Source organism: Astyanax mexicanus, chromosome 15 (genome assembly GCF_023375975.1).
Source record: "Astyanax mexicanus isolate ESR-SI-001 chromosome 15, AstMex3_surface, whole genome shotgun sequence".
Lineage (NCBI taxonomy): Eukaryota > Metazoa > Chordata > Actinopteri > Characiformes > Acestrorhamphidae > Astyanax > Astyanax mexicanus.
The window spans coordinates 14678293-14696350 of NC_064422.1; the positions used below are offsets into that span (position 1 = coordinate 14678293).

The 18058-nt window shown below is 42.1% G+C and overlaps 2 protein-coding genes across 11 annotated transcripts in view; one reads left to right on the forward strand and one right to left on the reverse strand.

Moving 5' to 3' along the window:
• sdk2b (sidekick cell adhesion molecule 2b) overlaps nucleotides 1–18058 on the reverse strand; it is a 537061-nt gene that overhangs the window by 502419 nt on the left and 16584 nt on the right. The window lies entirely within an intron of this gene.
• rpl38 (ribosomal protein L38) overlaps nucleotides 1–18058 on the forward strand; it is an 888922-nt gene that overhangs the window by 461237 nt on the left and 409627 nt on the right. The window contains exon 1 of one of the 7 annotated variants that reach the window (XM_049464418.1): nucleotides 8907–8911. The exons of the other annotated variants lie outside the window; for them this stretch is intronic. The gene's annotated coding sequence lies outside the window, so the exon portion shown is untranslated. Of the gene's footprint in view, nucleotides 1–8906; nucleotides 8912–18058 lie in introns of those variants that run through there. 7 annotated transcript variants of the gene reach the window in all.

Genomic DNA, 18058 nt, shown 5'->3' on the forward strand with positions numbered 1-18058 from the left:
ACACCATTAGGAACCTCTACAACTCCATGCTGAGACATGTGGCATGTTGTGTTACGCATGTATTACAACATGTATTACTTTTGTACTTTTGTATCTCAATAAATATTGCCAATATCATTGGTCATCCAGACTATGAAAGAACACATAAGGAATCATGCAGTAAATAAAAAGTATCAATCAAACCAAATTACTTTGTGAAGCATTTAGGTGCTCTAATCTGGGGTGCTGCTGTTAACTTGAAGTTTTCGAGGCTGGTAACTCTGAGGAACTCTTGGTCTTTCTTCCTGGGGTGGTCCTGATGAGGGCCAGTTTCATCATAACGTTTTTGATAGTTTTTTTTACTGCACTTTTCACAACTGAAGCTCTCAAACAAAAGATGTTAAGAGGGAAAGAAATCCAAGTGATTAACTCTTGACTCTTGAAATTCAGCACAGCTGTTAACTGAAACCCTGAATTCCAGGTGACTCTACCTTACTCTACCTTGTTCATGAATATGAATGTTCATATATGCAAACGTGTCGCCTCTATTTGGCTAACAGCGAGATGGAGAACAGTTTTAACAGAAACGTTTTAAAATGAAGGCATTTTTAATCTAATAACAGACTTTTCAGTGTCACATGTTACTTTAAACCATGTGTAATGCTCAACTAAGTGCATTTCAGTCACTGACCTAGTCTTAGAATCTCTGTACAGCAAAAAATCCACCGGAGATCCTATATAAACCTAGTTGCTTACACACAGAGGTGGGTAGTCGAGGTCCAGAAAGTAAAAAACCACCCCGGGGTTTTGTTGGCTGAGCTGCGGCAGAACCTGGGGTGGATTTTTACTTTTAACTAGTGTAAACAGAATCAGAAAAAAAAAACTCCTACCTATCTCAATTGTAATTGCTGGTGGTGTTCCATAGACAAATTCTAATCAATTATTTCTTAGCTCTGAATTACTGGGTAAAGCATAGACACAACACTGATGTAGACATGGGTGCTTTTCCTGATCGACTCGTTTTTTTCGGATTATTTTCTTTTACTACAGTTTGGTGGAAACAGGGGAGTTGAGGTGCACATTGAATTCTGCCGTGATTTGGGCAGCCGTGGTTTTATGTTTTTTATATACAATCCAGGTTAGCACCCGAACATCTCTTTCAGACAGCTTTCTCTTGCATCCACAGTTAATCCTGTTGGATGTGGTTGGTCCTTCTTGGTGGTTTGCTAACATTACCCTGGATACCGTGGCTCTTGATACATCACAAAGACTTGCTGTCTTGGTCACAGATGCAGACAATGGAATTTGAGGAAGAGTTTCATGTGCAGCATCATATACAAGTCAGAGAGACCTATGGTACTTCAAAAAGAACAAGAATAAGAGGATTTTAGTGCAAGGAGACCTTCAAAAATCAATGATTTTATTCATAGTTTGGATGACTTATTATTAAGTATTAATCTACAGTACAGATTTATTTTTAAATAATAAAAAAAACACTGAATTTAAGGTGTTTCCAAACTTTTCAATCGCCCCCAAAGCCCCCATTTGACAGGCATTTGACAGGCATTTTCCCGGCGTTCCCTTCGACACCCACACCCACACATGAACGTGGCAGCAGCCTGAAAGAACAGCGTCAGTGAGGCTCAGGGGTTCCTCGCCAAGCCGATGAGATCTGATTGCATTTCCATTCTCAGCACTAACCTCACTGTAAGAGTCACAGGCTACACATCCACCAGCATTAACACTCACACACTCTCACACACACTCAACCACTAACACACACCCACGCTCCCACAGCGCACGCTCCTCTCTCTCAGAGAGCTCGGGAATTACCCTCCAGCAGCAGAGGAGCTCCGAGCGGTTCAGCCGGGGTGAATCAGCCTGGCGTGATCACTCAGCTCCATCCAGAACCACAGCTTTGCTGATGGAGTGAAGTCGGGGTCGTCACCAAACTTGAATTCTGATATCGATATATATATCAAGCGTAGAATCACAATAATGCATGTGCACTGAGCTCTGGAACAGCGAAACTGTACAAAACTGTTTTCTTCAGAATGATGGAGCTCCATTTGATACTTCTGGATGGGATGAGTTGAGGATGATGTGGGGTTGGAATCATCCAATATCCTCACTTTATGAGGACTTTACTAACTAAACTACTAAAAATGCTCTTGTCTCTGAATGAAGCTTTATTTTTAAAGCAATGATCCAACATGAAAATGACTTTATATATAAGTCTTTGTGATGTATTAAGAGCCACAGTGTCCAGGGTAATGTCAGCATACCACCAAGAAGGACCAACCACATCCAACAGGATTAACTGTGGACGCTGTAAGAGGAAGCTGTCTGAAAGGGATGTTCGGGTGCTAACCCAGATTGTATCCAAAAAACATAAAACCACGGCTGCCCAAATCACGGCAGAATTCAATGGGCACCTCACCTCAACCTGTCTGTCGAAACAATAAATTATTGTGGTCTAAAACCAGGTGTTTCAGTTTCATTGTCCAACCCCTGTAAAGGGGCAGAAGCGTCTGCCATATTGTCAAATTTGCAACCAAAGTCAATGAATAAAAGAAGAAAAAGAAAGTTTTAATTAGGGGTGTGCAATATCGTAACATACGCATTTTTGAATATCGTAAACAATATTATACCCTGAAATATGGTGCCATATCCCCCACTCCTAATTATCACGTCAGAGTACTACTTTTTTTTGCTGTTTTTATAAAAATTGTGATATTATTTTAGGGCCATATCACCCACCCCTAATTTTAATCATATTTGGACTTGGTCCAGACCAGGATTAACAACAGATTCAGATTAAGATGTGAACAGAAAGTGGATCTGGCAAAAAATCCCATCCACATGAAATGCACTAAATAGCATCCGCATATCCCACAGCTCAGAGCAGCATTATTTAACTTCCATGGGACATGGCAAAAGTCACGGGACACTAGATACTACTTAATATCAGTGCATTATCATATTTTATGCATTGCTATTTTACTAGTATGTTTTTGTATGGATGACAATACCACAATACATTCTGATCTGAATTAGCATAACCATAGCACTGGTACTTTCCGTCCGGCTGTCATAGTGTCCGCTATGAATCATAGAGCTAACACAGTTAGCTAGCTAGCACATGTCATACCTTTCCCGTGGTGAGTTACTCTTACTGTGTGTGTGTGTGTGTGTGTGTGTGTGAGCTATCAGACAGCCTAAATGCCATTCCCTATAAGGCTTCCTCCCCCAGGCATCCAGTTTGATCAGGGACGGGCCAAACATCAGTGCAAAGGGACGACTTCAAACAGTCAGCGGCTAACACACACACACACACACACACACACACAACCATACACACACATTCAGCCCTGATTTGCCACTTCAAAGGTAAATGTTCCCACCTGCCATCAAAGACACAAGCACATTCCATTTAAACCAAACTCACTTTTTTTGTCACTACCACTCTCTCTCTCTCTCTCTCTCTCTTTCTATCTGTGTATGTCTCTATATCTCACTCTTTCTTTCTCTGTCTCTGGCTTATTTTCTCCCTGTCTATCTCTCTTTCTCTGTTACTTTCTTTCTGTTATGTCTCTCCCTTTTTCTCTTTTTTCTTATTCTCTCTCTTTTTGTGTCTCTCTCTATCTCACACTTTCATTTTTCCTTTCTTTCTTTTTTCTCCCTGTCTCTCTCTTATTCTCTCCCTGCCTCTATCTCTCTGTAATGTCTCTGTTATTCTTTCTCTTTCTGTCTCTCTTTCTTTTTTCTTATGCTCTCTGTATTTCTCCATCTCTCCCGCTTTGTGTATGTATCTTTCTTTCTTTCTTTCTTTCTTTCTTTCTTTCTTTCTTTCTTTCTTTCCCTGTTATTTTCTCTGTTGATATATCTCTCTGTTATATCTCTCTCTTTTTGTCTCTCTATATCTCTTTTTCCTTTAATTCTCACATTTCACCCTCTCTCTTATTTTCTTATTGTCTATCTCTATCATGTCTCTCTCTGTGTATGTCTCTCTCACCTCTATGTATGTCTATCTCACTTTTTCTTTCTGTCTTTCTTTCTTTCTTTCTTTCTTTCTTTCTCTCTCTGTCTCCCTTTGTAATTTTCTGTTATTTCTCTGTCATTATCTTTCTCTGTGACTCTCCCTTTCAGTCTTTCTTTTTTATTCCCTCTCTCCCTCTCTTATTATTTTTATTCTCTCTGTCTCTCTCTATCTTTCTTTTTCTGTCTATATCTTATTCTATCCCTGTCTCTAGCGCTCTCTGTTATTTTGTCTCTATTATTTTCTCTCTGTTATCTCTCTCTCTCTCACTTTCAGTCTTTCTCTTTTCTTTCTCTCTCTTTCTGTCTCTCTCCTATTCTCCCCCTGTATCTATGTATGTTATCTGTTATTTTTCTGTCTATCCCTTTTTCTTTATTCACTCTTTCCCTCTTATATTTTCTTGTCTCTCTCTCTTTCCCTCTTTTCATTCTTTTTCTCTCTCTGTCTATTTCTTATTCTTTCCATGTCTCTATCTCTCTCTGTTATTTTCTATGTCATTATAAATCTTTTTTTTTTCTTTTTCTGTCTCTCCATATCTGTCTTTCCTTTCATCCTCACTTTCATCCCCCCCTTTTTATCTTATTGTCTGTCTCTTCCTCACTTTCATCCTCCCCTTTTTATTTTATTGTCTGTCTCTTGTCTGTGTTTGTCTCTCTTTACCTCACTATCTCTCTTTTTCTTTCTTCCCTTTCTGTCTATATCTTCTTCTCTCCCTAACCCTATCTCTCACTGTTATTATCTCTCTCTCTCTCTCTCTCTCTCTCTCTCTCTCTCTCAGTCTCTCTCTTTATTCTCTCTCTCCCTCTCTTATTTTCTTATTCTCTCTCTCTCTCTCTCTCTCTCTCTCTCTCTCTCTCTCTCTCTCTCTCTCTCTCTCTCTCAGTCTCTCTCTTTATTCTCTCTCTCCCTCTCTTATTTTCTTATTCTCTCTCTCTCTCTCTCTCTCTCTCTCTGCGCATGCGTGGCGTTTGTGGAGCGTGTGTGTGTGTGAGAGCGACTGTTTCCCTTTCTTTTGTGTTTATTTCTGTTTTTCTTTGGTTATTTGGGGTTTAGTTTAGGTTTTTGGGTGTAAGGGGAGGTAGTGAGCACAGGACTGGGCGGGTGGGGGCTGTGGGTTAGGGGTTAGTGGGGTTTGGAGGGGTTTAGCGGGGGTGGACGCCGGCGTGCAGCATGGCGGGGGTGGCGGGTGCAGGTGCAGGTGTAGGTGGGAAGTTTGACGGGCTTTCTCGCCGGCATGGTGTTAAAGTGCCGGTCGGGGTTGATTTTTCCGTTGAGGAGGTCAGTTTAAAGGTGGGGGCTGTTGTGGGGTATGACTCCATTTTATCAGCCTCCCGGATGAACAGTGCCGTTGTTTTATTTTTGGACAGTGTTGAAAAGGTGAATCAGCTGGTGGTGTCGGGGATTTCATTGAAAGGCACACACATCACTGTGTTTCCCCTGGTTAAACCAACCAAAAAAGTTATTCTGAGCAACGTCCCTCCTTTTATTAGTGATTCTGTTCTGACCCGCGAGCTGTCCCGGCATGGCCAAGTAATGTCGGGAATAAATAAGGTTCCTTTAGGCTGTAAATCTCATCTCCTCAAACACGTCGTTTCTTTTAGGAGAAGGGTTTTTATGGTTTTAAATGATAATGCTGAGGAATTAAATCTGGCTCTAAGATTTAAGATAGACGGTTTTGATTATGTTGTGTTTGCTACTACTGAGACAATGAAGTGTTTCGGTTGCGGGGCTGAGGGGCACCTGGTGCGGAGCTGCCCGGAGCGGGCAGGGGGGGCTCGGCCTGAGTCTGCCGCTGCTGACGCTGCTCGGCCCGCGGTGAGCCGGGCGGAGGCTCCGCTGGCCGCGGAGCGGCAGCAGCGGCAGGAGGAGGAGGTGGAGGAGGAGGTGGCGGCGGAGGCGGACGGTGCTGTGGACGGTGCGAGTGGGTCAGATCAGCGCGAGCGGGAGGGGCCAGCAGAGCTCGGCGACACGGTAACGCTCTCTGATTCACAAAACAGTGAATGCAGTATTAATAATGATGAAATGGAGTGCGAACCGAGTCAGGCGCGTGAAAAAGAGCCCGTGTTTAAACGGCCGGCTCTGAGGGAAACCTCCAGCCGCCAGGCAAAAAAGTCAAAACCATCTAAAATCCCGAAACCCAGTGTGTCCTCTCGGCCCCGGGCTGAAACCGGTTCAGCGAGTGAGTCGGAGGATTCTGCTGCGGAGTGCGCGCGCGAATCCTCCGACTCACCGCGCTCTGTTAAACGCGCTCTCAGTAGTAGTAAATACACTCCTGATCAGGTGCATAAATTTTTAAACGAAACTAAAGGTAAACGAAATGTAAAAGTAGAGGATTTTTTCCCTGATCTGGAGATGTTTTTAAAGTGTTCTAAGGTTTTAACGAGGAGTGAGGAGGAGGGGGGGATAGGAGAGCCAGATGTGCACAGGTTGCGTAAACACGTTACAGCTGTGAGGAAACTACTTGGCCATCCCGATGACGACTCAAAGGTATGAACTGCCCTTTTTCTCCGTCTCTGTTCTGTTTTTTAGCTTTGCTTTGTTTTTATTAATGAGTGATTTTAAAGTAGCTTCTTTTAATGTTAACGGAGCACGAGACGTGAGAAAAAGAGCAGTTCTCTTTGAACTTTTAAAAACTAAGCGAGTGGACGTTGCTCTGGTCCAGGAGACTCACAGTGATGGGGTGAACGCGGTGGACTGGCAGAGGGAGTGGGGGGGGAAGGTGTGCCTTTCACATGGAACCTCTAACTCCAGTGGTGTTGCTGTCCTTTTCTCACCTTTTTTTATGCCCCAGTCCTGTGTGTCTGAAGAGGTAGTGGGGGGTCGTCTTTTAAAAGTTACTGTAAAGTTTGAAAATATTTATTTGGTTTTTATTTGTATTTATTCACCAGTAATACCTAAAGACAGGTGTATTTTTTTAGAAAAACTCTCTGCCACAGTAGCACAGTGTGATACACAACACTTTTTAATTATTGGGGGTGATTTTAATTGCACAAGTGATGTTTTAGATCGGAATCACTTTGAACCTGATCCAGCTTCCAGGCGCATCCTTAATCATTTTATTGAAACTCGTGAATTGGCTGATGTGTGGCGCTCCAAACATAATACTGCTCACCAGTATACTTGGGCGCACGCTAGGGATGGTTTTATTTCTATGGCTAGATTGGATAGGTTTTATTGTTTTAAACATCATTTACAGATTTTTAAGGAATGTTTTATCACCCCAGTTGGTTTTTCTGATCACAGTATGGTGTCAGGGAGAGTTTTTATTAATCATGTTAAACCTAAGAGTGCTTACTGGCATTTTAACACCAGTCTTTTAAATGATCTTAATTTTAGACGTTGTTTTACTTTTTTTTGGGGCACTTGGAGGTCTAAAAAAGTTGATTTTAATTCTGTACAACAATGGTGGGATGTTGGCAAAATACAAATCCAGCAATTCTGTAAGCAGTACACTCTCAATGTCACGAACAGCATATCACAATCTGTTACCGTTTTAGAGAAGGATATATTGTTTTTACAGAGCACTGCAGAAGCTGGGGTGGACCAGGACCACACCCAGACACTTAAGGGCAAGAAGGCTGCCCTAGCTGACCTGCTCGGCCTTCGGGCACAGGGTGCTCTGATCAGATCTCGCTTTCAAAACCTCTCTGAAATGGATGCCCCGTCGCAGTTTTTCTTCAGTTTGGAGAAGAAGAATGGCCAGAGTAAGGTTATTCACTGTCTCCGTGCAGCCGATGGCAGGGAGCTCTCTGACCCAGCAGAGGTCAGAGAGAGAGCTGTGGAGTTCTACTCTGAGCTCTATTCCCCTGAGTGGATGGAGGACCAGTCGGCACAGCAGCGCTTTTATGACGGTTTGCCACAGGTGTCCCCTGCAGCCAATGAAGAGCTGGAGCAACCCGTGTCCATGCAGGAGCTGCATGGGGCACTACAGGGCATGGCCAATGGGAAGGCTCCTGGGGTTGACGGTCTGCCTGTTGACTTTCATAAGTCTTTTTGGGAGGTGATGGGGGAGGACCTGCTGGAAGTGCTCCATGGCAGCCTGGCTGGGGGGCAGTTACCCCTGAGCTGCAGAAGAGCGGTCCTTGCCCTGTTGCCAAAAAAAGGAGACCTCACGGACATCAAGAACTGGAGACCTGTGAGCTTGCTCTGTGCTGACTACAAAGTTCTCTCCAAAGTACTAGCAAACCGGCTGAAGGAGGTGATTGGGCAGGCCATACATACGGATCAGGCATACTGTGTTCCGGGTAGGTCAATTTTTGATAACATTTCTCTTATTAGAGATTTATTAGAAGTGTCTGGGTGGGGTCCCCGCTTTGGACTGGTCTCCCTGGACCAAGAAAAAGCTTTTGATAGGGTCGAGCATGAATACTTGTGGGATACTTTTAAAGCTTTTGGTTTTTCATCAACTTTTATTTCTATGATAAAAGTGCTCTATGCGGACATTGAGAGTGTACTGAAGGTCAATGGTGGCTTGTGTGCTCCTTTTAAAGTTGGGAGGGGTATTAGACAGGGCTGTTCCCTATCAGGAATGCTGTACTCTTTAGCAATTGAACCCATGCTTCACCGACTTAGAAAAGAGCTTTTAGGTGTTTTTATTCACTCTGAAATTCCACGCTTTTATCTATCAGCTTATGCCGATGATGTCGTTCTTGGCATCGCAAGTAATCGAGATGTTGGAATTTTAACTGATATTATTAAAGATTTTAATAAAATGTCATCAGCAAAAGTGAACTGGGCTAAGAGTACAGGACTCCTGGTAGGGAACTGGGAAGGAGAAGAGCCAACCTTGCCAGAGGGTTTAAAATGGGCTAAAGATGGTTTTAAATATCTAGGGGTTTTTCTGGGAAGTGATACTGTAGTTAAAAAGAACTGGGAGGGGGTTTTACAGGCTGTACAGAACAAGCTAGCCAAGTGGCGGTGGCTTTTACCCAGAATGTCTTTTAGGGGAAGAACACTGATTGTTAATAATCTTGTAGCATCTTCCCTCTGGCATAGGTTGGCTGTTCTCGAACCCCCTCGGGGACTTTTAACTGGCATTCAAGTTTTAATTGTTAATTTTATGTGGGATAATCTTCACTGGGTCCAGCGCAGTGTTTTGTTTTTATCAAGGGATGAGGGCGGGCAGGGTCTCATTCACCTTGATAGCAGGAGGGCAACTTTTAGATTACAATTTTTACAGAGGTTTTTATTTGGTTCTTTTAACACTCTTTGGAGACATTTGGCTGGTTTTATTTTGCGTAGAGCGGGCGGGCTGGGTCTGGAGGAAAGTGTGTTTTTATTACGAACTGATGAGTTTTTATGTGCCGGAATGTCTTCTTTTTATGCAAGTGTTTTTAGGGCCTGGCAGTTATACTTGGTGGAGAGACAGGCCTCCAGTATGTCCATGTACTGGTTTCTCCAAGAGCCTGTGGTCCATGGAGCCCGCCTGGCCATCGCGGAAGGTTCCTTGTCCAAAAGACTGATGGAAGTGGGACTAGTTACTGTGGAGCATCTCCTAAAGACTGTTGGGACGACCCTGGATGGTGTGGAGGAACTGGCTCACAAACTTGGAGTACGGTCAGTCAGGGTCGTTTCTCAGATGCTCCACAGGTTTCGGGAGGCGCTGACAACAAAAGAAAGGAACCTTCTGGAAAAATGGACACCTGGGCAGGCGGAGCTTCAGAGGACGGACCCTTTTCCCTGTCTTTGGATCAGGCCCAATTTTAACATTTTAGACACACAGAGCCCTCTTTTATCGCTGGACGGACTAACAGACATGCGGTTTGACGGTCTACATGCCAAGGCCATGTACAGGGGGTGTGTGAAGGTGATCCATCTAGACAAACTGGCCGGGCTGGTCGACACCCCCTGGAGGGCGCACTTTGGCCTTGGCTGTGACGTCAAACCAGCATGGAGAGCACTGTACAAGCCACCATTGACCAAATCTGCTGGAGACTTGCAGTGGAGAATCTTACACGGAATTATCGCTGTGAATGCTTTTGTTTCCATTTTAAACCCTGCAGTGACCTCTGAGTGCCCTTTTTGTTTTGAAAGGGAAACTGTTTTTCATTGTTTTACTCAGTGTACAAGACTGGTTTTACTGTTTAGGGTTTTAACCTCCCTTTTTACTTGTTTTAATGAATGTTTTACACTGTCACTTTTTATTTTGGGTTTTCCATACTGCCAAAAGAGAAAAAAGAAATGTCACTTGTTGAATTTTATTTTGGGGCAGGCCAAGAGTGCAATTTATTTTAGCAGAAAGAAGAAAATAGACTCAGGTCAAGTTTGTGATGTTCTTTTACTTTTTAAACGGTTAATACAGGCCAGGGTGAGGGTTGATTTTATGTTTTATGATGCAATGAACGATCATGTTGGGTTTGAAAATGTGTGGGACTACGAAGGAGCTTTATGTAAAATTTTAAATGGTGAACTCATTTTTAATGATCTTTTAGCTTAAACCAACCTGTGTTTTTATGTAACTGATGGTCTGTTTTAACTAATATTGTTAATAAAGTGTGGTTAAAACTCAACTCTCTCTCTCTCTCTCTCTCTCTCTCTCCTCACTCTAAACACACTCTGTGTTATCGTTCCCGCCACGTCCCTCTTAATGACACCTGTGTTTAGCCTGAGATGCTACTCTATCACCCAGACTTGAGGCCAGATAAAGGCTTGTTAAGAATAGAACCTCAATTAAATTAGCAGACTGCGGGTTCTCGCCGAGCGTTCGGAGCGAGGCCGTGAATTACTCTTATCGACCAGAAAAGACAAGGCGAGACAAGAGGACCCATTTAGCGCCGACCGAACCGCAACAGTCACACACACAGAGACGTTCAATTAAACTGGAAAAGCTAAAAAAGAAAGCTAAGCCATCTAAGACCTCTCTCTCTCTCTCTCTCTCTCTCTCTCTCTAACTCGCTCTATCTGTGGAAGAGAGATAGTGAGGAAGAGCAAGAGACAAGACAGTCATCAGTCATCAGCCACCAGTCCCCCGCTGGCACGCTCCGCTCGTAAAGAACGTGGCTTTCGTTTACACAACTCCACCCAGCAGCTGAGCATTCGCCATCCGGATCATCCCCAAGGTCAGCCATTCCACTCCTCAGTGGGAACAGGTCAAGGGTCAGGCTGGAGGCAGCTGATTGAGGCCCGGTTCCCTGGATCCCCCGGCACTGGTCACTTTACAGACTGACTAAGCAGCGGGTTACGTTTAGGGTCAACCCACATCCTGACCCCTGCCGACTCCAGCAGGTCTTTCTGAGGCTCTGGAGTCAGGAGTGCATTCCACACAAGCCTCCTGGGATTGACCACAGCCATGCTTTCTGTAATGAAGCAGTTGGAACCACTGCCAACAAGGTCTAAGACCACTGTTAGACTCTGGTTTCCAGGCTGGGTGAGGAAATTGAAAATGAAGTTGTATTCTATTCTGTTCTATTTATTTAGTATTGATAATATTGATGTTATTCCCAATTAAGACCAAGCAACAAGCCAGTTTTGAAATCCAAACCTCAGTCCAAAGTTAAAGATCAAACCCCAGTCCAATACTGAAGACTAAACCCAAAGCCAATATTGAGGATCAAACTCTAATCCATCAATGAAACCCAATTAAACTCTAAAACAATGCTTATACTCAAAGGGAAGACCAAACAAGACTTAAACCACACCCAGTACAATGCTGAAGACCAACCACAAAAGGAATGGTGGAGATCAAACTCTAATCCAACAATTAAAACCAATTAAACCCTAAAACAAAGCTGAAATTCAGAGGCAACACAAATGAAGACCAACTCCAAAAACATGACTGGAAACCAAACCCAGTGCAATGTTAAAGATCAACCCCAAAATGAGTGCTTAAGATCAAGCTCTAAACAAACAATTAAACCCAATTAAACACAAAGACAATGCTGAATTTCAAAGGCAAGACCAAACAAGACTTAAACCAAACCCAGTGCAATGTTAAAGACTAACCACAAAAGGAATTCTGGAGAACTCTAATCCAACAATTAAACCCTATTAAACTCTAAGACAATGCTGATATCCAAAGGCAAGGCAAATGAAAACCAAACCTAAAGACAAGACCTAAACCCAAACCCAGTGCACTGTTGAAGACCAAGCCCAAAAGGAATGCTGAAGATGAAAATGCCAGTTCAACATTGATAATCAAACCCAATGACAATCTTGAGGACAAACCCAAATTCAATGTTTAAGACTAAATTCTAAGCCATGGTTCAAGACCAAACTCCAGTCTAGTGTTAAAGATCAAACTCAATCACAACACAATATCAAGACCAATGTTTAAGAACAAAGCCCTAAACCACTGCCAAAGACCAAACCTACAGCCAATGTTGAAAACCAAACCCTTTGGCAATGAGGAAGACCAAGCCCCAGACAAGTATTAGTATCCAAACCCCAGACAAATGCTAAAGACCAAACCCAAACCAAGGTTAAAGACCAAACCTGCAGACAATGTTCAAATCCAAACTCCGGGCCAATATCAAAAACTGAACCCTAGTCAAATGGTGACAAACCCAACCCCAGGCCAATCCTGCAAGTCCAAACTCACAGACAATGTTGGAATCCAAACCCTATTATAAAGTTGAAGACTAAACAAAATGGCAATGTTTAAGGACAAGCCCTAGATTACTGCTGAAGACCAAACCCAAAACCAATGCTAGAAACTAAACTCTTTGGCAATGAGGAAGACCAAGCCCCAGACAAAAAATAGTATCAAACCCCAGGCCAATGCTAAAGACCAAACCCAAACCAATGTTAAAGACCAAACCTGCAGATTATGTTCAAATCCAAACTCCAGGCCATTATCAAAAACCAAACCCTAGTCAAATGGGGACAAAACCAACCCCAGATCAATGCTGCAAGTCCAAACTCATAGACAATGTTAAAATCCAAACCCTAGTCCAATATTGATGGCCAAACTTTAGTCCAATGTTTAAGAACAAACCCTAGACCACTGCTGACGACCAAACCCACAACCAATGCTAGAAACTAAACCCTTTGGCAATAAGGAAGACCAAGCCCCAGACAAAAATTAGTATCAAACCCCAGGCTAATGCTAAAGACCAAACTTAAACCAAGGTTAAAGGCCAAACCCATAGACAACATCCAAATTCAAACTTAAATTCAAACCCCAGTCAAATGGTGTCGACCCAACCCCAGAACAATCCTGCAAGTCCAAACTCATGGACAATGTTTAAATCACCAATCACAATAACCCAGTATAATGTTAAAAAAACTAAACCCAATGGCAATGTTTAAGAACAAGCTCTAAACCACTACTAAAGGCCAAACCCTGTTGAAAACTAAACCCTTTGGCAACGCAGAAGACCAAGCTCCAGAAAAAACCTAGTATCCAAACCCCAGGTCAATGCTAAAAACCAAACCCAAACCAAGGTTAAAGACCAAACCTGCAGATTATGTTCAAATCCAAACTCCAGGCCATTATCAAAAAACAAACCCTAGTCAAATGGGGACAAAACCAACCCCAGATCAATCATGCAAGTCCAAACTCATAGACAATGTTGGAATCCAAACCCTAGTATCATTTTGAAGACTAAACCCAATGCCAATGTTTAAGAGCAAACCCAAAGGCAGGCAAATATTGAAATATTGAAACCCAAAGACAAGTTTGAAAACCAATCCCCAATCTAATATTGAAGTTCAATTTGAAGAAGATCTAAGCTCACTCTACTGCTGAAGCCAATCACACAGCCCATGTTAAGACCAAGCCTACTCCACCACTGTAGGCCAAACTTCAAGAAGAGACTGCTGTCAAAAAACAATCTATGCCCACTGAAGCACACTCTCTCTCAGTCAGGAGACGTCAAAGACAGAGAGCGATTTCGTTTTTTTTTTTTTTTTACTATGGACCCAAAAAGAGGGGGTGCTAGCCGCCTCCTGTCTCTCACTATCTGTTTCACTCGTTCCCTCGTCAGATGCTCTTATATAAGGAGCTTCAAAGAGCAGCGCTGTCTCCTACTGAGGCTTAAAAGGGTTGGAAGGTACTCAACAAGACGAGAGGGGGGCCGAGCCCACCGAGACAATCAGCGCATTTGAAGTAAAGTGTGAGCAGCAATGGAGAATTACTCCATTACACTGATTTATACCCCATACTCTCTCCACTTCCTTCCCTCTCTCTCGCTCTCTCTAACTCTCTCTCTTTCTGCACTTCAGTCATTAATTCTGTCTCTCTACCCTCTTTTCTCTCTATCCACTTTATTATCTTTCTTTTTCTGCATGTCTTTGTCCCTTCCCACCTTATTTATCTTTCTTCCTCTCCTTTATCCAACCCCACTTGCATTATCCTTCCCTCTCTTATGTTTTTATTTCTCTTGGTTCTCTCTCTATCTTGTCTTTTCTTTCTTTTCTTTGTCACTTTCATTCTCATTCTTTACCTCAACTTAACTATCCTCTGTCTCTTTCTACCTGTCTGTCTCTTTTGTTCTTTCATTCCTCTATTTCCCTCCGTTCTTTCCGTTCTATCTCTCCTTTATTTGTCTCTCATTCCTTTTCTATAATCACTGTACTAACCCTTACTACCCTATATTTACCATACAAACCTATACTGTCCTATATTCCCTATACTATACACTATAGTCCTATAGTCCCTATACTACTCTCTAATACCCTATATTCGTTGAACTACCCAATACTCCTCTACCTATAGAAAACTATACTTGTTATAGTCCCTATACTCCCCTATACTCACTATTCTACCCTATATTCCCAATAAGTATCTATACTACCCATAGTAAACTATACTTTTTATTGTCTCTATACACACCAATACTGCCGATTCTACCTTACACTCCCCTATATTACTTATAGTAAACTATACGTCTTATAGTTCACTTAAACCCTATACTACCCTGTATTCCATATACACCCTAAACCCCCCCACACTACCTATAGAAAACTATATTTCTTATAGTCCCTTTATGCCCCTTTTCTCCCTATATTTACTACCCTATGTTCCCTATACTACCCTATACTCCCCTATATTACCTACAGTAAACTATACTTCTTAAAGTCCCCATATGCCCCTATACTCCTCTGTATTACCTACAGTAACCTATACTAACCTATATTACCTACAGTTAACTATACTTTACTTCCTACAGTCCCTATACACCCCTCCCTATACTCCCCTATATTACCTACAGTTAACTGTACTTCTTATAGTCCCTATATGCCCCTATACTCCCCTGTATTACCTACAGTAACCTATACTCCCCTATATTACCTACAGAAAACTATACTTCTTACAGTCCCTATACGCCCCTATATTACCTACAGTTAACTGTACTTCTTACAATCCCTATACGCCCCTATATTTCATATACTATCCTATTCTCCCCTATATTACCTACAGTAAACTATACTTTTTATAGTCCCTATACACCCCTCCCTATACTCCCCTATATTAATTACAGTTAAGTATACTTCTTCCAGTCCCTATATGCCCTTATATTCTCTATACTACCCTATATTTCCTATACTACCTAAAGTAAACTATACTTCTTACAGTCCATATACGCCCTTATATTCTCTATACTACCCTATATGCCCTATACTGCCCTAGACTCCCCTATACTACCTATAGTAAATTATATCTTCTAGTCCTTATACGCTCCTAAACTCCCCTTACCCCCTATATTACCTACAGTAAACTATACTTCTTACAGTCTTACTATTGCTTAAATAGAGAATAGTTTATTTTCACCTTAGAATTCAATTGCATTTAAAAGACATGCAGTTAAATGTTAGTAGAGCATCTATGAGGCATCTATAATGGATCTCCCAAGTAAAGTGATACCTTATAGCATAACGAAATAAAATTTGTGACTCGTTAAAGGTGACTGGATCAGACTGGACCTACAGATGACCCGATCATGACACTCAGCTTTTCAAAGGCTGATTTATGACATTCTAAATGCTGAATCCAAAACTCATCTTAGAACTGTCTGGTATGTATAGTGGATGTTGACGGAATGACATTTCAGTCCTCCTCATTAAGTGGATCCCTGCTCATCCTGCCTATTAGAGGTGTGCCAAAAAATCGATTCACATAAGAATCTTGATTCTCATTTACTACGATTCAGAATCGATTTAAAATGTCCCAAAATCGATTCTGAGGGGCGGGTTTTAGACTGATTTTGGGCTGGGTATTTTTGTTGGACCTGGCAACCCTGGGGATAGCGCTTGTCCCTTTGGAGATCTTCCAGACACACACAGAGCGTAGGTGTTTGAGAATCACCGGTAAGATGGCAGAACAAGCACTATATTACCTTAGATTAACGTGTAGTTTCAATGTTTTATGGCAGAATGCTTCATAACAAGCATAAAAAAGATCGCTAGTAGTTAGTTTCAGTAACTGTTAGCTAGCTAACTAGCTAACTTTCCAGTTCCACCTTAAATAACGCTACAGGTGGCAGCGGGCTGCAGCATTTAAGGCGGAACGGAAAAATAACAATAAGCTAATCAGAGCTAATTTCAGCTCCTCATCACAGAGGAATTAAGGAATGGACAATATGAATTAATTTCTCCACCTCCTGCCCCCTTTCTGAAGAAATACAACCACCTTAAATTAACTAGTTAATCAGCAGCTGCTCCTGAACTTTAGCGCTCCACTGCTATCATCACATCAGCCCAGCAGCGTCACCTACACACCACCGCTAGTAGCCTGGTAATAAAGCAGTGTTATTTATTTATGTATTTATTGTTCATTAACGTCATTGTGATATCCCAGTGATTCCTCTGTCACTGAGGACCCACATTCCTGCACATTTTATTGTTTTTGTAACACATTACTTGCTCCAGGACCAGTGTATATTATGGAGGGTTTTTTTTCAATACGATTCATAAGCCAGAAGCAGAAGTATTTATAATTCAAATAGTTTTGAATCAAAAATCGATTTTGAATCGAATCGTGGCCCCCAAAATCGGAATCGAATCGAATCGTGAGATAGTAATCGATTCCCACCCCTACTGCCTATCATCCCTGAACTGTAAACAGCACAGCCATGTCTGCATGTCAGCAAATGTCTGTAAATATAATTCTACCAAAATCGATGTTCTTCCTAATCATGGTAGTCTCCATAATCTAAAGTTTTTAGACTGAACTGTAGGGGATGGAAACATGACTTATTTCATGCTTTTCCTGCTGAAATTTCAAAATTGTGCACAACTTTAGTGAACTGTTTGGAAGGAAAACTTGCTTCTCTTTCTTCCTCTCTCTCTCTCTCTCTCTCTCTCTCTCTCTCTCTCTCTCTCTCTGGTGTCAGTCTGCTGGTGATGGTGTGAGGTATTAAAGCGGAAATAGGATTTTAAGTTGAGCTACGAATCCAGAGTCCCGCCAAGAAAATAATACACACGCTTTATGATGTGCGTATGTGTGTGTGAGAGTGTGTGTGTCTGTGTGTGTGTGTGTAGCTAAGCAGACAGACATAGTCTGAATCGCTGTAATAGCAAGTGACATGCCAAGCCCTTTTCTTTCTGATTCCGTAACTCGAGCGGCAAAATAAGCCTCAAATCTGCTCCTGACGTTTGATGTCACAAAAAGCAACACAGAGAGAGAGAGAGACAGAGAGAGAGAGAGAGACAGAGAGAGAGACTGGTGTTCAAATCTGTTTGAAGGAATTGTTCTGTAAAAAATCCTGGTCTTTATCCCGGATGCTGCCAATCCATCAGAAAACGTCTACAGCTTCTATAAATTTACACTGAAAACCTTTGAGACTAATTAATTAACAAGCTAAAGATCAAACCCAATGACAATGTAGAAATCCAAACTCTATTCCAGGAGTAGGCAATTAAATTTGGCCATGGGCCAGATATTTAGTTTAAAAAAAAAAAAAAAAGTGTAATGGGATGGAGTGCTACAGACTAGTAGCTTGTTGAACCCAATTGCAGAATAGTTGATCTTAAAGCAGGTAAACACCAGAAGAAATTAAAAATAACAAATAAATAAACACACTGCTCCTCATGCGATACACTACCGCTGACCCGGCTAGTGAATTGGGACACGGCCGGGAAAAAAAATGCCCTTATAAGGAG